This window comes from Macrotis lagotis, chromosome 1 (genome assembly GCF_037893015.1).
Source record: "Macrotis lagotis isolate mMagLag1 chromosome 1, bilby.v1.9.chrom.fasta, whole genome shotgun sequence".
Taxonomy (NCBI): Eukaryota; Metazoa; Chordata; class Mammalia; order Peramelemorphia; family Peramelidae; genus Macrotis; species Macrotis lagotis.
The window spans coordinates 863490577-863515766 of record NC_133658.1 but is presented as its reverse complement, the minus strand read 5'-3'; the positions used below and the strand labels follow the sequence as shown (position 1 = coordinate 863515766).

The window sequence follows — 25190 nt, the reverse complement described above, 5'->3', positions numbered from 1 at the left end:
CTGGGCAGGGCTCACCTATGGGTGCTGATGAGGGATAGAGGGGGCCAGGGACCCAGAGAACCGAGACCCACCAAGATCCCAACCCTTCCCTTTGTTTCTGTCTCAGGCCTCTCCCCCTGCCCTCCCCACCACAATCTACTGCTTCTCTGGAGGCTGCTGCCAAATCCGAGAACCAGGAGCTTTTCTGCCCTCTCTCAGAGAAATGTCATCCCTCTTTCTCGCCCCATCTCTGGCTAACAAAAGGCCCAGACCTAGATAATGGAGAGGAAGGAGGTGAAGGAGGCCAGGAGGAGAGCTGGCCGGTGGGAGAGTGGCTGGGGGTGGGGGTAGGAGGTGGCAGTAGGCCCAGCTCTGGATGTGCTCAGTTGGAGGGAATTCCAAGCATGGAGAGAGGAGCCTCCTGCTCGCTCAGCTCTGCCTCTTCTCCCAGCCCCGCTCCCGGCTCCCAGCCCAGTGCTTGGCCCCAACACAGACCCCAAATCCCTGCTCCTGGCCCTCAGTCTTCCATCCCCTCCCCCCCAACCCTAGTGCATTGGAACAATAAGCTGAGGAAAGGGAAGAAGAAACCTCCCTGGCTCTTCTAATTTACAGAGAAGCCTCTTGTCCAGATCCATGGGAAGCGAGAGAGAGAGAGAGAGAGAGAGAGAGAGAGAGAAACCCTCTCACTAACATGGAAGGGAGGGCTTCTGTTCATCCATTTACAGACCAGGAAACAAGAGACACAGAGAGAGAAAAAATGGGCCTGAAGCCCCCCTGAATCCTTGGGCTCCCTCTGCCCCCTCCTCCTCATTGGAAAAACCTGCCTCCTTTAGCAAGTCATTCCAAGATGTACCAGAGAACTCATGGCTTTGGGGCGTCATTTTAAGGTTTGTTCAGCCCTTTGTAAATATCTCATTTGCCTCTCACAAGAGCCAAGGGAGAGAGGGACTATTATTATCCCCATTTTAAAGATGAGGAAACTGAGGCGAAGGAAGGATTCATGATCTGCCAGATGGTGTGTGAAATGGGATCTGAAGTCAGGACTTTCCTGACTTGAGGTCCCTTTCTCCTGTGACCACAGTAGACCTGAGAAGGGTCTCTCTCCAAAGGTCTTTGCTGTTCTTATGGTATGTTGTCCTTGCAACCTGCTCTCTGTGGTGTCCAGAGAAATCCTCACCCACATCCTCAAAGCCAGCTGTGGCCACACCAGTCTCCCTGGCTCCTCCTTCATGGCCTCCACCCTCCTCTCCCAGGCTCCATATCCCCCTGAAACCCGGCTCCCAGCCCCACCCTACAGCCTTCCCAGTCTAATGGATTTCCTGCCTCATGACCCCATCCAAGCCCCTCCCATCTGATCCCCTAGTTCCCTAACTCCCTCCAGAATCTCCCTAGGTCCCTCAGGCTCAGCTCTCCCAAATCTCCCTCAGTTCTGCTCATACCACTACTCCCCCTCCCTCTAGCCCCTCGCCCCAGGGGCCACCCATCCGGATGTGTCTCTGTCACTTACCACTAGGTGTCCCTGCTGAGCTACAGATGCCCCTCCGAGGGCTTGGCTCAGTCACCCAGTGGGAGCCGCCAGGGCCAACCCCCCCTCCCAGTTTGTGCCTCCCCCCCCCCACAAGCCACACAGAGCTCCTCTTGTGCTTTCTTTCTTGGCTCAGCCCCCCCTCCCATCACCTTCCTGCTCAGAATGTGTGTGTGGGGGGGCACCTGGCAGGCTGGGCCTTGTCTGTCCCTACCCCCTTCCATCCACTCCTGGAGGGGGTCTTACTTTCTCAGGGCTGGCTCCCTTCCCCTCCTCTCACACAGCAGGGAGAGGGGGTGGTCCTCTCCTGTGTCTCTGGGCACAGGGACCCTCTCAGGCTCTCAGCCAAGGCCCCCCCCCCAAATCCTCCCTCCTTTCCTCCTCCTGCTGATGGGGCCCAGGCCCTTTGCCAAGTCTCTGTCCCACAGAAGGGCCCCACTGGTGTTGGGAGGGGCCAGGTGTGTTGTGCTCCCAGCCTCCTGGGCAAGCTCCAGGGGGCTGTCTCTCTGGGGGTGGTGTCTGCTCTCCAAGGGGTCATCTTGGTCTGAGCTCCCCCCCATCAGAGGATCCAGAATGAACAAGAACTTCCCAGTACCCCAAGCCTCACCCATAGCCCCTCTCTTGATTTTGACCTTTCTAGACTCCTTCCCTCTCCCTCTCATCTTTTCATCCATTCCCTTATTCTCCGGTTCTTCCTTTGCCCTATGACCTTCCTTACGACAAGACTGGGAATGATCCCAGCTCCCTAACTAGCTCTGCCCTCGTCCTATTTTCCAACCCCTCCTTTCTTGTTTTTCCCTCTACCACCACCCCCTTCCCATTTTTCCCACCCTCTTCCTCAGAAATAGTGTGGAGGAGGTCAGGAGGCTTGCTCACACAGCTCTGTCTCTTCTTTTGGAAGATTGTGTTCTTCCCCTGGCCTCCAGCCCCCCAGCCCCTGGCCCCTAGCCCCTCACTTTCAGCCCCAGCTCAGAGGGCGGACGAGCAGCGGGCGGGCAGGCAGACAGCTCACATGGCAAGCTGTATGCAGCAGGAAGTGACTTCAACTATTTGGCCACAAGGCTGGGCACTGCTGTGTAGAACGGGTGCAAACAGCGCGCGCGTGTGTGCGCGCGCGCGCACACACACACACACACACACACACACACACACACACACACACACAGGCAGGCGTACACATACACCCCTACCTGCTATGTGAGTACAAGGGCACAGACACTCTTCTATGTGTACACATACACATACAGCTTTTTGCACACACAACCCTTGACCCACACCCCTGAACCCAAAGTCCCATAGACACACATATACAACAATGCTATCCTTTGTGCATCACACATTCATACACAATACCCAGATGTTCCTACATCTACAACTCTGAGGACATATAATTTACACACACACACACACACACACACACATCTCAGAAGGTCTAAGCCTTCAGCCCCCAGGAACCCTCTGGCCAAATCAGAGTAGAGTCCCAAGGAAAACAAGGGGAAACTAACTTTCATCTTTCAAATAACAGTTAACACAAAGGCAGGGATCCCAGGACACTCCCAGGGCTGGAAGACCACAGCCCTGGGTTGGCACCCACCTAGCCCTGCCTTCAGGTGAGGGCTTCTGAGTTGGGTGGGCAGCTATGGTGCCTGAGGCTTGACTGCTGAGCCAGAGTGGTCAGAAGGATGGCAAGGAGACTGGTTCCCCTCAGTATCAGCGCTCCCCAATGTCTGCCACTTGATGATGCTCTTCCTCTCCCACTTCCTTTTCCTTCTGATGTTCTCTCCCTAGACCCTCCACTGGGACAGGAGGTGGTGCATGTTGATGGACTGACAGATGGACAGACAGACATCTTGAAGTATTTCTCCATAAAGACCAACAGGTAGGCTAATACCTCTGGCTGGGACTAAAACTCCAATATCTCTTTCTTCTGTCTCCCTCTTCCCCCTGGGATCCTAACCTCACCCTTTGCTGAGCTAAAAACACCCACAAAACCTTTCAAATATCAATCACTCCCCCCCACCCCCAAAATTCCCCAGGAAATGATAAAGTCACTTTAAGTCACTATTTCCAGTCTGACACTGGGAAACAAAACTGTCTGGGTTCCAGCTCCCTGTTAGTCTGTAGCCATAGCCTCTGGAACTGGGGGGAGAGAAGCAAAAATGGCAGAAGGAAGGAGATAATACCAGTAAAGGAGGCATGTAGAAGAAAAGATGGAAAGGAAGGAAGAGATTGGGCAGGGGCAACAGAGTTCGAAGGTGGGGAGGAGGGGGTTGAGGAATGGAATTCAGTGGGGTGAGTGGAGTCCAGGTAGGAGGGAGACAGGGATTGGGAGGCCAGACAAAAGGTTGGCATAGAGCTTTCTATTCATCATTACCTGAGCAGGCTGGCTGGGGCAGTCCTGGCTCAGTGGGAAGCCCCTGTCACCAATGCTGTCCCCAGGGTGGTCTCCAACGACAGCCGTGTGTCGCCCCCGGCCCGGGGCCCCTTAGGTGCTTTGTAATGGACTCCAGTTGCTAGTCTCCAGGCCACTGGCTTGGTGGTCAGGCAAACTCCCATCTGTAAAATCAAACACAGGTTCCCCCCAGCCATGAACACAGAGGGAACAGACTTATGGGGGAGGGGTGGGAGCAAACTCAGATAGAAAGGATTTGTGCCAGAAGGGGTGCAAGGCATCCTCTACAAGAGGGAGCAGGGGGAGAAAGGTTGTTTACGCCAATGGTATACCTGGCCTGAGGCCCACTGAGCAGGGCTGGGATGGGGAACTCAGCTGCCTGCTTCCCCAGGGGCCAGGGGCTGAGGGCGGGAGGCAGAGATGGGAGAAAGGGAGGAGATAGTAACCGACTGGGAAGGAAATGGGGAAGGAAAGATGAAGTAAGCAGAAACACTGGGGGAGGAATCACTATTTGCGCATCAGACAGCTCTGATGGGGTCTGTCTTGGGGGGGAGCAACTCCACGTGTGACACACACATGTGCCCCAACATGAATCTAGGTATGGGTAGGTGTGAGGGCAGATAATTTAGTGGATGGAGAAAACAGCACTGGCATTCACACCTCCCCATCTGTGACAGTCTGGAGTGTCTCACTGGGTTTTTTGGTTTGTTAGATTTTTGTTTTGTTTTTAATAAACCTGGTCAGAGGAAAGGGAAGAGTATGAGCCTATATGGGAGTGGGGTGAAGAGGAAGCAGCAAGGGATCAGCTCCATGTCCTATTTAGCCATCCACCTATGCATAGCTCTGGGTTCCAATGGTATACCTGGCCTGGACCCCCAATGTACAGGTGGGAGGGGGCACTGAATAGTCTGCCTCCCCTAGGGCTGGAAGCAGAGAAGAATCATTCCCCAAGAAGCACCCCTCCTTCTCCTCCCCAGCTGTTCTGTCTCCCTGTGGTCCAACCTAGCATGTGGCTTATATGCATGTCACAGGATCATGGGATTGAGAGAACAACAACCATCCATTTAAACAACCCGAGGCAGAAGGTGGCTTGCCCAGGATCATACAGGCACCAAGGAACAGAGTACGGGGGTCCAAAGAGAGTCCCCACCTCCCAGTTCAATGCAGCTCCTCCAGACGGGCATGTTTGTATGATTCTGTGTGTGTGTGTGTGTGTGTGTGTGTGTGTGTGTGTGTGTGTGAATGTGGCTGCATGGGAGAGGGGCTGGGGAAGTGTTCACCAGCATGGGAGGCTTGTACTCCCACTCTCTTATCTGTCTCTTCGTGTCTCACTCTGTGGGAGCCTGGCGCCTTGTGCCCATGTCTGTTCTCCTGCTCATCCCTGTCTCTCTGGATATATGTATATGTGTATGTGTGTGTGTGTGTAACTGCTTGTGTTTGGGGTTGGGAAGGTACCTCAACGCTCCGTGCTGAGCTAGGCTGGCCAGGTGTGGGGGCAGGTTCCCACTGAGGGCTCTTTGAGCTCTGGGACCATGATGCATGTGGAATAGTGTGCCTCAGTGTCAGCATCTCAACACTTGTGTCTGTGTGACATTGTGGGTCAGTCATTGTGTCTGCCTTTGTGACAGCTTGACCATCCTTGTGCATGTGTGTGTGGAGGGGGTAGAGCCTAGAGCAGGTGGTATGTGCTTGTCTAGGTTGCGGGTCTTTGTGTTGGTGTGTGTGTGCCTCCCTCCCTATCTCCTGTACTCTGTAGGATCTAACGACTTTCCAAGCCTGGATTAGTGACAATTTATCCACCAGGCAGAGAAGGAGAATTCCAACCTGCCAGTTACTCCCTCCCCCTCCCCCTCCCTCCCCTCCCCCACCTTGATCTCCAGTACAGAAATGCAGCCCTGCATCTTCTGGCCCCTGGCGCCGCTGGAGAATGAGGGTCCCCCTCCCATGCCTGCTGCCTCCCCACCACCATCACTGCTCATTCCCCCAAAGGGCTGTGGGGGCAAGCCTGGGTGGGCCTGAGGTCTGGAAGAGGAGGTGCCCAGACTTCAGGTCCCTCTAGGCCCCCCCAACCCCCACAGCCTGCCTGCTTTTGCTTTCCTTGCTTATTCCCCCCCCACACACACACTAGGAACAGGTCTAGAGATGGGGGGGGCAAAACAGGGGTGGGGAGATGCTCCCCATCATCCCTTCACCTGCCAACCCGAGGGAGGGGGGACAAGCTGGGTAGCAGCCCAGGCTGGGTTCTGGGGAGTTGGGCCCTCCCCACTCCCTCACTGCTCAGTCCCCTCAGCCTGTTCCTGACCCCTCCCTCCCTCTCCCTCCCACTCAGCACCTGTCCCCCAAGGATCGCTAAGGACTTTCATCTGTGCAGTCTGGCAAGACCATTCTCCTGGATGGCCCAACCTGCCCCCCCAACTAATGGATCTCCCCCACTGTGTGAGAGAGGAGGGCTGGGGGTGGGATTTCTCTGAGAGGAAGATAAGTCCCACCTCAGGGATTGAAGAGGGGGCAGTGAGGCAGTGGGGGCCAGCGGGGGTGACTGTTGGGGAGGGGGGAGAGCCATGGTTCACTTTCCCCAGCATGCTCAGCCTGAGGCTCCATCACATGTTTTCCATTAGCCAGGGCTCTGGCCTCCTTGCTTGGGGGGTGTTGGTCCAGAGATTTTTTTTCTGCTTACAGACATCAGCCCAGACCACACACACAAGAGAAAGACAGAGACAGAGACACATCAGACAGAAAGAGAGAGACACACAGGGTCTCACAAAGGTATAGCTACAGAGAGATGAATACAGAGGCATAGAGTGGGGACTTCTCAGAGACAGACCAAGAGGCAGGCTCACACACACACACACACACACACACACACACACACACACACAGAAGCAGAGATGAACTCAGAAGCAGGACCATGGAGACAGATGAAAGAGACAGAGAGAGAGAGAGAGAGAGAGAGAAAGAGAAATAAGCAGAGACACAGAGAGATAGCTGAATACAGAGAAGGACAAAGGGAGGAAAATGCCAGAGATAGAAAGACAGACTCACAGAAAGAGAGACAGGGAGAGATGAAAGCCTGGAAGAGACCAGGATGAGCAGGGGAGAGGGAAGGATGAAGGGGGGGGGGGTAGGGGGGTGGAGACAGTGATACTGAAGGAAGAAGAAAAATAGGGAGGGGGAGAGAGAAAGGAAGGAGATGTGCTGAGTGTGGGGAGAGGCACAGCCATGGAGTTGTGGGCAGCAGCCAAGGGAGGGCTGGGGGGCAAGAATGAGGAAGCACAATCCTGAGGAGTTGGGGGGGGGGAGTATCTCAGGCTCAGCGCCTCCCACCTCCTGACCCCTCAAGCCTTGGAAAGATAACAGGCCCGAATACTGCTGACTTGCGGTTCAGAAATCCAATATCCTCAACGGTGAACTAATCGACTACCTGAGCCCCTGGCCTGCTCGCCCCGATTAATCCTGCTGCTTTACCGGCTTAATTAGTTTAACAGTTTCGGGGGCAAAGAAGCAGACAACATAGGTTCCCCTTCCCTGCCCTGAAAGGACAATGTCTCCTCTTGGGTCCGGAGGAGACCCCCTCCTAATCCTGAACCCTATGCACTGTGGGGTCCCTTTCCCCCCATCTGAGCTACCAACACCCTGGGGTGACCTCTTCCTCATTTGGAATGATCTAGCCCTGCGAAGACTCACCATTCTGACACCCACAACCCTACAAAGACCCCCCTCGAATCTGGGTCCCTTTAGGTTCTCTAAGCACCCCCCCCCCATTCTGATCTGCCTGGATCATAGGAACTCACTCCTCCTACAGAGACTTCTCTCTCAGCCCACCCTTACCCCAGCTGAGTACCTTCCATGATAGATGCTCCACATTTGAATCCCACCTTCCAAACCTATACTCCCTTGTCCTGGATCTCCTCTCCCCAGCTGGGAACCCCATTCTTTCCCTCCACTTCTTTCCACTCCAGCTTCCCTCTTTGTGGCTCCAGAGCTTGGCCACTCTCTCCAAAGCTTTGCCCTTTGGGGCTCTGTGGTCCATAGAGGAGAAGGGGTAGAATGGCTCAGAAGACAGGGCAGGAGAGATTCTACTCCTTAACTTACACACACACACATAGAGAGAGACTTGTCCCCCAACATCAGTTTTCTTTCTCCTGGTATTCCAAAGAAAGAAAGGCACCCAGGTTATGGGAAAGGGCATGGGATGCTCCCTCCAGATCAAGAGATGATAAAGATGACACCTGAGGATCATACAAAATCCCCAGTGATACCCCGTCTATCATCACCAAAAAGCACTGGACAGGTATACACACACATATACACACACACATATGTGTGAGCGTGCATGCACACCCATCTGTCACCCCTGGCCAAAAGTAGACAACTGGTCCCTTCCTTCCTCTCCCTATAAGCATGGGGCAAACATGCTAATACAACCTGTCATATATTCCATCCCAACTATGTCAAGGTTACTAGTTTCATCACCAGCCCCACAATGAGAACTAGGCGAGGGGTTCTTAAACACAGATCTCTTGCTTCTGTGAGGCATAGAAGTTGGGAACTAGCAGGGCAGGATGCTGCATACACTGTTACATGCAGTCACTGTTTTTCACTTCATTGTTCCCCTTGATCACAGGAGGTTTCAGTCTGGAGGAAGGGGCTAAGTTATTTTGTTTTTAATAAATGACTAGTGTAAAGACAGATGGCATCAATAATTTTTTTTAAAAAATTTAGAAACAAGGTGACGCGTCCCTCACTGTGATAGTCAAATGGGCTTACTCTCCCTGTTCCTCCTATGCAAAAACAATGTCACACAAGGATACTGAACCCAAATAAACAGCCCCTTATCCCCACCAACCACGTGACAACAGGGGATCACAGCAACACCCCTTCTCCCTTTTTACACACCCCTCACAGGATGGGCACATAAGAGCCTAAGAAGTAAGAAGTCTGCCCTATACACAACCTACTATTGCACAGATCCTTTGCAGTATGACCCTATGGGAACACATAGTAGCCCAAATTGAGTCCATCTCTGATTGTCAAAGATATCACCAATGACAAGTAGAAGGATCACAGTCTTCTGAGGCTACCCAAGGGGCAAAGACTGAGAAAAAACTGGGGGCCCTGAACCTGGGGCAGATGAAACTAGCCCCTTCCTACCCCTGGAGTTGGTTGTGGTCCAGGCCAGAGCTCACATCTGGGGCTGCAGAGCAGGGTGTCCAGCCTCCACCCTTCTCCTTTCAAAGTCAAAGCCAGATCCACACCTCTTTCACCAGCTCCCTCCTTCTGGTCTTTTCAAAGAGGGGAGTAGACAGTGCTCACCCTTCCACTCCCAATGCTGAATGTCTCCAGGGCAGGCAGTCCCCTAAACCTGCTTGTAGCAGCTCTCTGGAAACAAACAGACTCTCTTCCTCCCCTTCTTTCTCTTGCAATAACTCTTAATTCACCCTCCCTCTTCTGCCCTGTTATTTATTATTTAATTCAGTTGGAGTGTCTGGGGGACCCGATGGTAGGAATAGAGAAAGGGTTGGGAAGGATTCTGGCAGTGGGGCAAGAATAAACAGGACCTGGGGGAGGTCTGGGTCTGTCTGTCCCTGTCCTGGGGGTGGAGGTGGGGATAGGGAGGAGTCAGATAGGATACAGCCAAACACCCTAGCACTGGGGCCCAACCCCCCTCCCAACAGATACACACATATACCCATACAAACACAGGTCTAGGCCACAGTTTGAGGACGGGCCTGTGTGGCAGGAAGTGAAGACCAAGGAGACTCCCCCAGCTCCCCAATTTCAACTCCCAGAGCTAGACCAAAGTAGGGGGAGGCGGGGGGGGAGGAGGGGGGGCAGATGAGTCACTTAGGGGAAAAGGCTGAGTCTACAGTGGTCAGAGGTTGGTGTGAAAGGCAGGGAGCCAAGAAGCAATGGGTTCTAGGCCCAGCCCATACTGTGCTTTGCTGTGTGATCCTATAAAACAAACTCAACCATTCTGGAACTCATTTCCAGTTCCTACTGTATTCCTTTAGTAAAGGATCAGAAGGAAAAATCAGTAAGAAATAATTCCTATTCAAATAGCTTTTAAGCTTTTTAGGGGGCTACACTGAAGGAAGCAATATGGAATAGTACAAGAGGCACCAGAACTAGAATAAGGAAGACCTCTGTTCATATCCAGAACCCTGGAACCTCATCTGAAAGACCCACAGACAAGTCAAGGGCTTCTTCACTTATAAAACAGAATCATGATAACACAGACCTCGACCTCACAGGTAGTTCTTTGCAAACTTTTCTCTAAGATAAGATTATTCCTATTTCACTTATAAAAAAAAAACTTAACTGGCTCAGAAGTTAACTGACCTATCCAATGATAAAGCTACTAAGCAGCAGAAAAACCGAGTCTTTTGACTTTAGACCAATTGAGCAAAGTGTCCTCTACTTTACCAAGGCAGAGAGACAACAGACCCATCCAATTATTTGAGAGAGGAGGGGAAACTGACAAGTAAAGAGACCTGGGACCCTGTCTCAGAGTCCTGGGCCAGATCCTGTCTCATTCTCCTGATCCAGACCATCCCATCATTTCACAAGAGGGGAAACTGATATAGTCAGATGACCAATAAAGAGAACTGGGACCTTGTCTCAGAGTCCTGGGCCAGGACTCCCTTCCATGATCCTTTGGGTATCCTTTGGTTTTATGGGCAGAGACCCCAGGCAGTGGACAGTCATGGGCACAAGCCCCAAATCACAAGAGAGAAGAGAAATCTGGTATCGTCGAACAAGGAGAAGGGATGGGGGGAGAGGGCTGGCTCTTCCCTGTTGAAGGGAAGGAAGTAGGGAAAGCACAGCAGGATTAATGCTTTAGGGGTATTCACACCACTTCCCTCCTCACGAAAGGAAATAGCACTCAGGCAGCTGAGAACAACACAAGACAGGCTACTTGAGCTAGAAGGGCCTTAGAACACAGAAAGCCAGAGCTGAGAAAGCCCTTAGAACATAGGATGTCAGAGCTGGGAGGGCCCTTAGAACACAGAATGCCAGACATGGGAGGGCTTTAGAACATGGGAGCTTGGAGGATCCTTAAAATTCAAAGTGTTGAAGCTGGGAAGATAGTCTAGGAGTCAAAGGAGTTTTTAGACACTATCCAGGGATTTTTAAGCTGGAACCCAGGAACTTAAAATAATTTTTTTTCTGGATAACTGCATTTCCATAGAGTTGGTTTCCTTACTCTAGTTTCCTTTAGTAATTTTATAGATTTTATTTCATATATTTTAAAGAAGGTCAGAGATTTTACCAGTTGGCCAAAAGGTTCCACGACACAAAAAAAAAAATTAAGAGGCTTTGATTTGGTCTATTTCCTCTTATTTCTCACATGAGGAAATTAAGGCAGTTAAGACCCAGGGCAGTCAGGTGATATATAGTAGATAGTCTATCAATCAATCAACATTTAGGAAGGGCCTACTCTATGTCACACACTGGGTTAAATGCTGGGAAGACAAAAAAAGGCAAAAGACCCTGCCTTCAAAGAGCTTAGAATCTAAAGGGGGAGACAATATGCAAATAATTATAAGCAAAGCAAACTGCATGCAGGATAAACAGGGAAAAATTAACAGGAGGAAGGCACTGGAATTCAGAGGGGCTGAGAAGGCTTCCTGTAGAAAGAGAGATTTTAGTGGGACTTAAAGGAAGCCAGGGAGGTCAGTAGTCAAAACGGAGGAGGGAGAGTGTTCCAGGTTCAGCCAGGAGAGAAGGCCCAGAGCCAACCCTGAGATGGAGAGGCTTGTCCATGGAAGAGCCAAGAGGCCAAGGTTACGGGAAAAAATAAATATCTAGCAGAGGAAAAGATCTAAGAAGACTGGAAAGGTAGAAGGTGGCCAGATCATGAAGTACTTTAAAGCCAGTGTGTTTTGGGGAAACCATTGGAGTTTATTGAGGATGGACAGAGAGTAAGAATCAGTAAGACCCTGAGATCTTACACATTAGCTGTGTGTCCCTGGGGACTGCCCTGTCCTCAGCTTCCTCATCTGTAAAATGAGGATTATAATAGAGCCTACTTCATAGGGCTTGTGTTAATATATAAAGGTTTTCACCCCATAAAGTACTATCTATATGATAGGTGTTATGGTTATTATTATTATGTGCCTTATCCAAGGTCATATGGGTGGTAAGAGGCAAAGCCAGTGGAGTGCCCTTTCCAATGTTCCATGCTACTTCTGAAGGGACTTTATGCATACCAGCCCTGAATTTTACAGAAAAGGAAACTGAGGTCCAAAGGAGGGAAATGACTTGTCCAAGGCCACACAGCCATAAAATGGCAGAGCAGGGCTTAGAAGCAGCTGCCAGATCAGACAATTTCAGAAAAGTTGGGGATAGAGTGAGCTCTGACCAGGGCAGATTCTTCTAAGAAGTGGAAAGGTTGGTCCTGGGGTTCCATTGGCCCTGACTCCTCACTGAGACGCCTCTTTTGAAGGGGCTGGGGGTTTTTGGGGGGCTTACAAAATCCAGTGACAGATGGCCTGCTGAGGCAGCAGCGCTCCGGCCGGCTGGCATGCTCAGCGCTCTCTCCCGCACAGGGAAACGGGCTAATTTTAGCTGCGGCCTCAGTGCCAGCTTTGTTCCCCCGCCCGCAGAGAAATGGGGGTGTGTGTGGGGGGCGCCAGGCTCCCCATCCCAGAATTCATTGCAGTCTGCCTGGGGAGTACATAGGACACCCCCTCTCTTCCCCCCAGCTCCTGTCACCAAGCTATCTCATGACAGCATCCCCCCCCAGCCCCAACTTGGCAGTCCAGAGGACTGTGCCTGAAAACTGGTCAAAAGGGAAGGTAGGTGGGGTGAGCCAGAGAGAGGACACCCCAAAAGTGGGACAACATGGGGTATAGAAGAGGAATCAGGGCCTCCAGGCCAGGACACTGAGTCCAGTTCAGTCAAGTTTTCCCCATCCCCCAGCTCTGGATCTCCGGGGGCGGGCCAGGCCCTCCCTTGGCCTGTGGGAGAGACCAGCTGTCCAGAGCCACAAACCTGGCTATGGGGGCCCAGACAAAGTGCTGAGGAGTCAGTGCCTGCCCAGCCCCTCCCTGAGGCCTGGCCTGGGACCCTGTTGCCCTGGCAACTCAAAGACTGTTGCCTCGGAAGGGCCATGAGAGCTGGGGAGAGGGTCTGGAGATGAGACTGCCTCCCTTCTGAGGAGGGCTGGGTGCAGAAAGGACTCAGGGACATGGAACCTTCAAGGATGCTCTTCTATTTGATGAGAAAGAGAGAGATAGATTCCCACCCCCACCCCCACCCCATTCCCATTCCCCTTCCCCTTCCTTTCAAGGAACAGGGAGAGGCCCAGGGGCTGGCTCCCAACCCAGAGGTGGCTACATTACAAAGCCCCAGGCCTGGAGGCCAACTGGGAGGGGAAAAGGGATCTAGCCCAGCAGATCAGGCCTGGTGGTACTAGTTCTCCAGGTCCCAATCCCCTCCCCCACAGGTGAGGCTTTCCAGAATCCCAGTTATTCTCCTTACCCAGGGCTCTCTCCTCATCTCTCCTCAACCCTGGACTCAAAGAAATCCTTTCCTGGTCCTAGCTGAGGTCTGTCAGATTTGGGAGGGGGTGTAAGTATTAATGTCTGTGGTGCATATGAGGGGGCACCATGAGTATAATTATCTTCAACTCCCAGTGAGAGCCTCTGCTCCTTGAACCACTACTTTGTCTTGATGTTAGGCAGAGATCTCCAAGAGTCATGTAACTAGGCAGAAGTTGGGAATGAGGATAGAGTAGTGGATCTATAGTACAGATGGTAACAACAAGGCTCTCAAGAACCTGCCAAGGACAAGGGTAGTGATAGAAGTCGGGGCAGTGTCCTTGTCAAGTTAAGTCAACAAAATATTTTTTTAAAGGGACTGTGCCAATTGGGAAGATAAAGAAAGGTAAAAATAATCCTTGCCCCGAAGGAGTTTACAATCTTATATGGGGGTGGGGGTTGCAGGGATGGAAATAGCTCAGAAAGTTAGATAGATGGGAGCCAAGTTGAGCTCAGTAGACTTAGGGCCTAGATGGGAGGGCATCCACAATGAACAATTCCCAACAACAGGGGTTAGTCCCAATCTCCCTTGCCTTTGAGCATAGAAGGAATGGGGGAAGGTCAATGTAGATAAACCCAAAGTTAGTGAGTCAAACCTAGAAGGTACAAAGGTTCAGCCTGGTCCAGAGTGGTTAGAACTCAAGAGTTGAGGCTTCTCAGGCTCTCTGCCTTCCCTTCCCACTCCATTCTCTGGGTACTCAGTTCCCTATCCAGCTACCTTCATATCACCAGTAGCAGCCTCACAGAATCTCTTCCTGCTCAGGGCAAGGATCATGAATGCAACCTGGATGTTGCTGTCTAAGCAGCTCACTCAGGACCTGGGACAGGAAGTGGGAGAATCCCCCAGGGCCCTCCCTGGCAGGTGGGAGAGAGGAACAGAGGCCAGAGGCACTAAGCCTCTAGATATCCCAAGGACACATTGAGATTACATGACCTCTAAAAGCCCAAGGCCTGCACTGCTCCCAAGGTACCACAACAAAGGAGTCAGAGGCACCTTCGAAAGGGGTGATGATGGTGACTCACAACAGGTGGGAGTCATACACACTATCTCAGACTTTCAGAGCTGGGAGGAAGCTTAGAACCCAGAAGTCAGAGCTGGGAGGGTCCTTAGAACCCAGAATGTCAGAACTGGGAGGGTCCTGAGAACCCAGAATGTCAGAGCTGGGAGGGCCTTTAGAGCACAGACTATCAGAGTTGGGAGAAACCTTAGAACTCAGAATGGCAGAGCTGGGAGGGACCTTAGAGACCATCTAGTTTCAACACCTTCATTTAATACAAGAAGAATAAGACTTAGAGAAAGGTAGCATTGGCTCAGTTCACAAAGTCAGGAGACAACTGGTACTAGAACCCTAGTTTTCTGAATCCCAGTTCAGGGCTCCTTCCATGATACCACACTGGGGGACAAGAACCAAGAATTTATTGAGTCCCTACTGTTTAACAGGCACTCTGATAACAGTTTTACCTTCTTTGATTTTGACATTGCTTTCTTGGTGGGATTTGGGGGGAGGGAGGAGTCAGGGCAGACAGTGAGCAGTTGATAACTCCTAGCTCCCCCCCATCCCCAGTCTGTCCTCCCCTCCCTTCTTGGACTGAGATGCCAACAAGCTTGCTCCAGAAAGGCTGCCCTCCCACTCCCCCCCTCCCCACTGTCTCTTCTCTTGGGCTCCAGGGCAGCTGATCTCACCCCACCCCCCTCCCGGAGGCTGCAGTGGCCAAACCAGGGACCTGAGAATGGAGGGCGGCCAAGTCCCTGCCAGGCAGAGCTGGGGGAGGGGAAGAGGTGGTGATGGAGGCAAGAGCCAAGTGAGGCTCCTGGCTCCGAAGGAGATCCATGGGGAACAGGTAGGGAAGAAGACAGACCTAGAGACAAGGACACAGAGACAGAGATACCCACACCAGCAGAAATGGAGGGAGAGACAAAGACCCAGAGAGAGAGAGAGAGAGAGAGAGAGAGACAGACAGACACACACACACACACACACACACACACATTCACACGAACACCTGGAGACACAGAGACATCAGAGATACAGTCGCAAAGAGAGACACAGAGACAAAAAGTGAAACAGAAGGGCTGAGAGACAAAGACCCAGAGAGAGAGACACACAGACACCTGGAGACACAGAGACATCAGAGATACAGAGGCAATGAAAGATGCGGAGACAGTAACAGAAATAGAAGGGCTGAGAGATAGAGACAAAGACAGACATTTAAAGACATACTGCAGGCCCTGGAGGAGGAATAGCTAGAGAGACAGAGACAGTCAGAGAAGACACATTCAGACACTCAGAGGGAGACAGACTGAGAGAGAGTGTGTGAAGAGGAGGAGGAGGAGGAGGAGGAGGGATGGGGGAGACAAAAAGTGATGGGGGGGCAGAGGAGAGAAGGGGGAGTGTGAGGAGGCGGAGGCAGTGCTGAGGCAGAGGGTGGAGGCAAGAGGAGGAACAGCAAGAGAGGGGGGAGCCAGGAGATGGGGGGGACCGGCCACAAATGGAATGTGTGTCTGCACATGAGGCTCCCAGATGCGTCTGGCTCAGGTTTCACAGGGCAGTTGCTGCAGAGCTGTCGGGGAGGGGCTGGGCCAGGCGCCCCCGTTCCCATGGAGGCCGGCACCTCAGGGGCATGGCTCCTGGCACGGGGAGCTTGGGGCGTGGGGTGTGGGGTACCCTGACTGGGGGGGGGGGAAGAGGAGAAATCACAGAAAGAGAATGGAGCCAGGCCCAAAGACTGCACCCTGAGCCCATCGCCAAAAAGGCAGGGGCATGAGGAAGGTTTCCGGAAAGAGGGGATGAAACTGCCTCTCATCCTCCCTTCTCTCCAGGACTCCTGGAGTCTTGCTCCACCCCGGAGGTGGCCACATGGGGCCTTCGTGAGCCAGGAGAGTTAGCACCCAGACACCCCAAGCAATGCAAGTGGCCTCCCCACCCTTCCCAGTATAACTGGGGATCCCAGCACTGTGCAGAGGCCAAGGCGATGGGATGCAGGAGAGCCTGGAGATTGTGAATTCAGATCTGTAATCCTAACACAGCACCAAGGCCTACCCGGGCTCTGGTTGCCACAGCAACGGCAGGTCAGAGGGCAGAGCGGGGCGCCCGTTCCTCTAAGTCAGAATCCCAATTGTTAAAGGCTCAGAATAAACAGCTGAACCAGTGGGGGGGGCCTATGGGGGGGGGTGGGAGGGGGGGAGAGGTTTGCCTGGCTCAGTGTGATGTTGTCAAGCGGCCTCACTAATTGTCTGATGGAACGTAGGGACCAAAGCGGGCTCTTAACTGCTTCGGTGCCACTGGGTCTACATCCCCCCAACTTCCCTGGCCCTTGGCCTGCCAGCCCAGCTCCCACCCTAACCCCCCAGGGCCTTCAGGACTGACCTCCGCCCAAGGAGGGAAGATGAAAAGCCTGCCTGGTGCTCAGGGTGGGTCCAGGATGGGTCCTGGAGAGGGCCATCTGTTGGATGTGTCCAGGGATGTTTTCTCTAGCCTCTGGGGTAGTTACAGAGTTACAGGGCTCAAAAATCTCCCACTACTCCTCTTTTGAATTATTTCTCCCCACCAAACACACACAAATATACACATAAAGACACACAGACACACGCACATACACACAGCATAGCCTTGGCTGTAGGAATTCTGGATTTTCTCTTCCTACCCATTGTAGCATCTGTTGAGCCAGAGGTGGGAAGGGAGAAGGGACAGCTGGGATACCTCCTCCTCCTCCTCCAGGGAAACTTCCTGAGTCTGCCAAATGCTTCCTCCTACCAATCCCTGCCTTTACCTCTCTGCTTCTTCTCCAGGAGCTATGTCTTCCCTCATTGGACTAGGGACTCCCTTACTCAGACCCTCCATACCATAGGCCCCAACCTGTGCTGGCAGGAGGAGGAGAGGAAAGGGGGAGACTGGGGATAGGGCATCCCAGAACAGGACTTCTGCTGATTGACATATTGTGGGTGACACCACCTGGTGAGGGATACATAGAAGGGTAATGGTAGAATTAACATAGAATGGTCAGGAGTCTCAACTCTAGGGGACAAAGCTGCCTAGGGAAAGACTGGCCATGCACCCCTATATCTTGTTCCCAGTTGGGCCCAGGGAGGCTTCTTGGACACGTGGGCATCCCCAAGAGGGTGTGCGCCCAGCCTGACCAGCCCAGTCCAGTCCAGCCCCAGGCCTTGAGAAAGCACAAATGAGGACTTGTTCTCTCTCAGGATGTCTACTGTTCTCACATACCTATTACCTACAGCCACACTCACAGGACCAGCTAAACCCTGGGCCTCAGAGACACAGACAAAACCTCTTCCAACTGTCACTGCCCACAGGTACAATCAGGCAGTTTCCTGCAGGTCCTAATCAAGTCCCACCCAGTAAGGCTGTAGACACACCCAGTTAGGAGGACAGGATAATTCTTTATCTGAATCCTTCTTCACTATCCCTCCAACTCCACCAAAGTAAGCCTCTTGAGAGTAGGGATTGTTTTTGTCTTTCCTTGTATCCCCAGAATTTAGCCCAGTGTCTGTTACATGATGCTTAATAAATATATTCTGACCAATTGTTACAACTTAATCTCACAATTATAATCTTATGCCTCCACAGTGACAGTGTCTCAATCACCCTCTTACCCCAATACCCCACCACAGACAGGCGTGCGTGCGTGTGCACACACACACACACACACACACACACACACACACTCAATCTCAGTTCCACTCAGTTCCCCACACACAAATATTGGGGGAAAAGTTCTCTGACCCCAGTTTTGCCCCAGAAGTGTGGCTCCAAATGTCTGGGAAAGGAATGACAGTGTCACTAAGATGATGTCCTTGGGGAAAGATACACCAGCCCTCACAAAGGCGCTCCCCTTAGAGATGCCCCACAGTGTATCCACTACGGCTCACCTTTCTTTGGGTCTCCTGGTGAGATATCCCTATCTGATACAGAATCTATTGCAAGCACTGATCCCTTCCAGGAGCCCCAGAAATTTTGTACCCTTCAGAAGGTTCCCTAGGAACCCAAACCCCAACAACTGCTGGGCTTCACCTGCCCTCTAAAACTACTCTTGGAATCAGAAGTCCTTTGGGACAAAAGATATTCTCTCTTTCTGACCCTCAGTTTTGTCATCTGTAAAATAAGGAGCCTATACCCAATGATGGATGTCCAGGGTCCCTTCCCACTCTGACAGTCTCTGATTCTGTGAGCTGAAAAGGGGAACTTAGAGTAGTTTGGCACAATGCCTTATTTTACAAGGGAAGGAACTGAGGTCTGTAACTGGACAGTGATTTACCCAAGGTCATACAGTCAACCTTCTTGCTATACCACATAGAATACCCATTCAGAGAGTAGTGAGTAAAAGAAGGAAGATTAAGGAACTGTGGTTTATTTTTTTGCCCCAAACCTAATTTTAATTAACCACACTGCCGTCTAAGGCCTCACACCTTTGATGACAACTAGCAGATCCAGACTTACTCCTGAGGATCTCAAAGGGCCCTTCTTTCTGGGAGTCCATGTCTGCTCTCCAGCCTGGAACAAGGTCCTTGCATTCTCTCCACCAGACTTGGCCTCCTTAGAGCTAACCTTTCACCTTGGCTGAAGGGTGCTTTCGGGAAGGAGGGCAGAGCCCTGTGGCTCATTAACCCCTTGCACTCCCCATCTTTCCACTCCAGGGTCTGTCTTATTCAGAGAGTGGGCAGTTCTCTCTCCTTCCCTCCTCCCCTCTGCCCCAGGGGCTAGGTTTCCTGGGAGCATAGAGACCAACTTCCCTGCTTCCCCCCTCCCCTCCTTCCCACCTCCACTGCCCTCCCCTGGATCAGATGCCTCAGCCCGAGCAGCTGAAAATGACCCAGGCTATTTTAGATTCAGGATCACATTGCAAACTCCCCCTCTGTTTGGCAGCTACCCTACCTCCCCCCCCCCCTCCAGGGTCACCCTTCATCCCTTCTCACTCTCTCCCCCCTAAGTGCAAAGAATCAAAGGAACCATAGACCATCAGAGCTGGAAGAAATCCTGATGATTTTACATACTAAAGGGGAAACTGAGGTTCTGGCAGGGGAAGTGATTTAAAAGGCAGCACAGTGTAATAAGTAGAAGGGACAGGGACTAGACCTGTGATTTCATTGGTTATAGGCAGTCTCAGATGGGGAAATGATCTCTACAATTTATAGTATATTGCTTAGAAGACTAAGGGGTTAAAGAGTGATTTCTCCAGGATCACATAGCCAGGTCTTCCTGGCCCTAGGCCAGACCAGCTCTTTATCCATGCATGGAGAAGAGTCCAGAATTTGGAGACAAAGCTCATCCCAACTCTACCACTGGTCCTATCTGGGTACCTTCAGGCCATTCATTTCACCTCTAGATCTGTTACCTCATCTACAAAATGGGAAGGTAGGCTTGGATGAGAGTTCCTGAGGTCCCTTTGGGCTCTAGATCCTATGACCAGATGATCTCCAAGGAGCCTTTGACTTCCAAATCTAGGATCCCAAGGCCACACAGAGAGTGAGCAGAAGCAGGATAAGACCCCACTGCCTCCCAAAGGTCTGTACTGTTTCCTCTTGAAAGGACTATGTTGTTCTTCAACACAATTTTCCTCTAGGAATTCAAGATCCTCCCCCAGTCCCCTGCAGCCCTGAAGAGCAACTGCTCACCAAACAGAAATCAGACATCAGGGATAATGAAAATCAGGCGTGGGCCTAAGACTCCCCTCTACCTCCAATCCCCCCAAAATGGTTACCCCTGCCTAAGTTCTTTCTTTCTTTCGGGGCTCTGGATCTCATATTCCCTGGGATAGAGGGGGTTCTCTCTTTTGCTGCTGTAGTCTTTGAGATTGAGGGAGGAAAGGAAAAATGAGGAGACTGAGGCACAGAGAAGTGGAAAAAGAGCCACTGAGTTTTTCCATTTAAGAGCCACTGAGTTTTTTCCCCCGTTTAAGAGCCAGTTTTGGTTAAGACTCCCATTTCTTCCTTCCCCTACCAAATCCTCCTTCATGTTCTCTAATATTCTCTTCTCCCAACTCCTTCCAGCTTTAGACCCTTCCATAACCTGCCCCCCCCCCACCAAGTCTCAGTCCCCTCTGGCCCTGGGCCCGCCCCCTGGACAGGAATGTGACTGGTCAGGTCTAAGCTGACCACATGATGGCTACCAGGCCATTGAAGCCCTCCCCCCCAGCCTAGGGGGACTTACATACCATGGGGAGGAGGGGCAGGAGGTGGAGAAGGGCCTGAGCCAAGTGGAGGGGCTGCCTTAACTCTTTTCAGTCCAGCCTTCAGGGCTCCAAGAGGGCCCAAAGAGGAGAAAGAACTGGCCAATGGAAGGAAGGTGAATGAATGTGGTTTCAGACTGAAGGGTCTCAGCTGCTAAACTAGAATTGCAATTCAGTCCCTAATAAAAGAGGTTCCACTCATGGCTACCAGGGAGCCATGCTCCCTATCTCCCTCAACTCTGGTCCAGGGACCCTTAGAGCACAAAGCCCTGGCCTGGGGGCTTCCAAAAGGACTTAAGAGAAGATTCAGGCTCCTCTCCCCTTAAAGAGCCCCTGCATGGGAAGGAGTCACAGAGAGGCAGCAGGGCAAAAAAGAAAGATCATAGATTCAAATGCCATGGTTGCTATGTTCTAGCTGTGTGACCTTGGAAAGTTCACTTAACTCCTCTGAACCTAATTTCCTCATCTGTAAAATAGATTAAACTAGATGATCTCTTTAAGTCCCTTCTGGAACATGTAAGAGAGAAGGCTGTGTGTATGTGTGTGTGTCTGTCTGCCTGTCTGTGTCTATCTGTGTGTTTGTGTCTGTGTGCATGATGAGTATCTCTCTGTGTCTGTGAGGTGTGTATCTGTGTGTGTGTGTACGAATGATGAGAGTCCCTGCCCTCGGGGAGCCTGCAGTTGGGGCCTGGGGGAAGGAGAAACCCAGAAATCCTGTATGAAACAAAAGGGCCTCAGAACCCGGAGCTCCCAGGACCCAAGAGCCAAGTCCCTGAGTGACAGGAGTTGGGTGGGGTTAGTCAGGACAAGCTTCCTTGAGGAGGTGGGGCCAGCACCCAGATCCCAGGGATTCTAGAATTCAGGCGGGCAAACAGCAGAAACATTTTGCCCCACTCCCCCACTCAGCTCAGGAACTGAATTGGGGTGGGGAAAAGAAGAGGGGGGCCCCTCTCTCCACTTTCCAGCTGTTTCCCCCCCTCAGAGCTTCCCCCTCCCCCTCAGTTCCTCAGCCAGGGCTGGGAGGGGAGCAGGGGGAACAGGGTGTGCTGGGCTCCAAGCTGACAACAAGCCGAGCCGGGTTTGCAGGGAGCGGGGTAACCTTGACACAGATGCGGCAATGGCTAATGGCAGACACTCACTCTCCGCCTGTTCTGGGGGGACTGTTGCCGTTGCTAGGAGACCGGCAGCCGCGAGAATGGAAATGGGTCAGTAAACCTGTGGAGAGATAGTGTGACATCCACAGCTGTTCCAAGCCTGCGACGAAATCCCTCCTCTTCAATATTTATCACTCCCTGCCTGGCTCTCTCCTGCCTGCCAAGCCCCTTCCCCCAGGCCTCCCCCCACCCCAGAGAGGGGGGCTCTGGCCATCTCCTCCAGGCCCCCCCAGAAGCAGGATGGAACTAGTTCTAGAGGAGAAGGAACAGGAAACTGAGTCTAATCCCCCAGTGGGGAAGGGGTTAAGAGGTCAATTCACTCCTGTTCCTGACTTAGGCACCGTGGTGAAATTACTGGGGCTGTGGTGGGGCCTGAGGCCCTAGAAAAATAACTGGGTTGCCTGGCTCTTTCTGGCAGAGTATAGCTGGGGCGGGTGGGGGCGGGTGGGGATGGGAGTGGGGGGGGATTGCTGAAGAGAAACCCAAGAGGAGTGCAGGACCCTCCAGGGAAGGGGCAGAGATGGAGAGAAGGGAAAGAGACTGAGTCCAATCCAACCATCCTAATTCCACACTAATTCCACCCTGACCCCCTCCTATACAACCTGCCCATCTTACATGGACTATCCCCCTCCAAGCATGATCCACTCTAGTCTCCCAAGCCTTCACCCCCATACAGCCTGATACCTCCAAGGGTCTTCTCTTTAGGTCTTCCACACACGCCTGCCCCCCAACATCTCTCTCCTCTCCATTGCTTCCTCTATCACACAGACAACCCCACCACTATTTGCTACTCTTCTGACACATACAATTCAACTCTATTCCTCCCCCCCATCCCTCCCTCAGTCTGTCACACGGATACACCCTCCCAGAGACACCCGTTACAGTCTCACAGGCGCCTGTCTCCCTCTGACAAAGTCTATCACACGATGTCTCTCTCTCTCTCTCTCTCTCTCTCTCTCTCTCTTTCCCCTCCCTCCCTCTCCCTCTCCCTCTCTCTCTTTTCTCCTACACATATCTTAACAGTGGTGTCATGGAAAGAAGATTACATTTCCAAGTCAGAGGATCTGGAATCGAATTTTGGCTCATACTTAATGACTGACTAACCTTGGGCTTCATCTCTCTAAGCCTCAGTCAACTCATCTGTAAAAATGAGGGGGTGGCCTCTAGATGATCTTCCAGGTATCCTACAATTCCTGAATCAGTCCTCACTCTCCTCTACCTCCCCAAAGACCTTACAGCCTGTGAAGGGAGGGAACTTGAGGGATGAAAGAGGGATGTGGTAAGGTGAAGGGTAATACAGTAATGACTGTGACATTTACTGCAATAATGACTGTGATCTGAGGCTGGGGCACCTCAGCTCCTCTGGCATCTAATTTCCTAGCAGCTGGTCTTCAGAGAAGTTTTAGTATCTCTCAAGGCTCCAGAAGGCATCACCATGGAGCATCCCCTATAGGTAGAGCTGGAGGTCCAAAAGATATAAGTCTTAAATCCCAGGGAACCTCTGATCTTAGTGTTAAGAATTACATGTGAAAGGATGGGGAAAAGAGACTTTCCTCTCACATTTTATTCCCAGAAGTCCCTTTAAAAAAATGAAGCCAAGTCAACAAGCATTATTAATTAGTACTTAGTCTTCCCCAGGCTCTAAAAATCCCTTCCTGGTCTACCTCATAAGTATGAGTAGAGAGGGAGGAGGCCTCAATCACATACCCCACCCCAAAGCCACAGACAAGATTTCTGAGCTTCAGTTGACTTCTCTGTGAAATGAAAATAAGGAGAAAGGAAGGGGAAGCAGCATTAATATATTACCTAATGTATACTTGGTCATTGTGGTAAATGATTTCTTTTAGCAAACATTATCTCATTTTATCTTCAACTCCCTTTAAAGCTGTTATTATTATTCCCATTTTATAGCTGAGGAAACTGAGTCAAACAGAAGTGATGTTTCTAAGGTCACACAGCTACTAAAGTGTCTATGACTGGATTTGAACTCAGCTCTTCACCTGCTGACTGTGATAATATTTACACTGTTTACCCTGCAGGGGTATGGTAAGGAACAAATGAAATAATGTATAGCAAATGATTTGTAAACTCTAAAACTAGTTATATAAATGTCACCAGCTATTATTATTATTATTAAAGTTAGAAGGAAGCTAAAAAATTACCTAGTTTAAACCCCCTCATTTCACATATGAGGAAATTGAGGCTCAAAAACGGTGAATCATACAGAAAAAAAAAAAACAATTACTCCCAATACCTTCTGAGTAAGGAGACCTAAATGAATAGAACTTTTTAAATTATATCCAGCTACCTGAAGTTTTATTCAAAGAGTTTCAAAGAGCCTTGAAGGACTGGTCAGAGGAGAGATAGTCACCAGGATTTAGGGGATTTAGGGGAGAAAGGTATGTTTGGGGGAGCATGTATCTCAGGGATACAAAAAGCTATATACAATCAAATTAACAGTAAGCCAGGTGAAGGCACAAGGAGAGGGTAAGAGTCTCCATCTCTCTTCCCTCATTTTCAGTTCCCCTCAGCTCTGGGACTTGGGAGAGCTGAGGGAATCAAGGAAGCTAGCTGCCTCCATTTCTCTCCCAACTCTTGATTAAGAGCAGGGGTAACACTAAGAAAGCAGGGAGAGACAGTTTCCCCTCCTCAGCTACCAACAAAGGGCTAAACATTCAATAAAGAGAAAATCAAAGAAATTCAGAATTGGACCTCAGCAATCATCTAACACCACAACCAGGCACTGTTGGAAAAGGGGCTAATTTGCACATAGGAAACACATAATAATAAATATTTTTTTGACTCATTTGTGGACTATCTCTCAAAGAAATTTATTTCACCTCAAAACCCCTCCCAGCTATCACATTCTGTTTTCTAAGGTCCTTCCCAGTTCTGACATTCTGTGTTCTAAGGGCCTTCCCAGCTCTGACATTCTGTTATAAAAACAGTTCACACTTCTACAATGCTTTAGATTTACAAAGCACTTTCCTCACAACCTTGGGAAGGAGATAGAACAAATATCATCATCCCACTTTAAAGATAAGAACACTGAGAACCAGAGAGGGCAAATGATTTGTCCAAGGTTAACAGTAGTAAAACCTTTGAATATAGATCCTCTAGCTAAAATTCAGGGCTCTTTTGACAAAGAAGTGCTTTCTATTTCCAAAGTCTTTTCTACTTAGGTCTAGTATTTTGCATTTTACTGTCCAACAGCTGATGTTCTATCCCCAGTGGTTCTCTCTCCTCCCTTGTCTTTTCCACTGCTGAATCCCATCCCAACCAATCCTTCTTTGAAATCAGCTAATCTGTAGAGAATTTGTTCTCTGTACCCTGATTTTCTCCTTGTCCATGATCCTAAACTTAACACACAGAAATTGTAGGACCTGGCCTAAAGAACCCCTTTCTTCCTGGTC

The 25190-nt window shown here is 51.0% G+C and overlaps 1 protein-coding gene across 8 annotated transcripts in view; it reads right to left on the bottom strand.

Moving 5' to 3' along the window:
• Positions 1-25190, bottom strand: part of AHDC1 (AT-hook DNA binding motif containing 1) — an 86073-nt gene that overhangs the window by 27832 nt on the left and 33051 nt on the right. For 4 of the 8 annotated variants that reach the window (XM_074217975.1, XM_074217973.1, XM_074217976.1 and 1 more), the window contains 2 exons: positions 21763-21838; positions 3099-4060 (listed from right to left, as the gene is read on the bottom strand). The gene's annotated coding sequence lies outside the window, so the exon portion shown is untranslated. The remainder of the gene's footprint in view (positions 1-3098; positions 4061-21762; positions 21839-25190) is intronic. The other 4 variants (XM_074217977.1, XM_074217978.1, XM_074217979.1 and 1 more) reach the window with 4 other exon arrangements.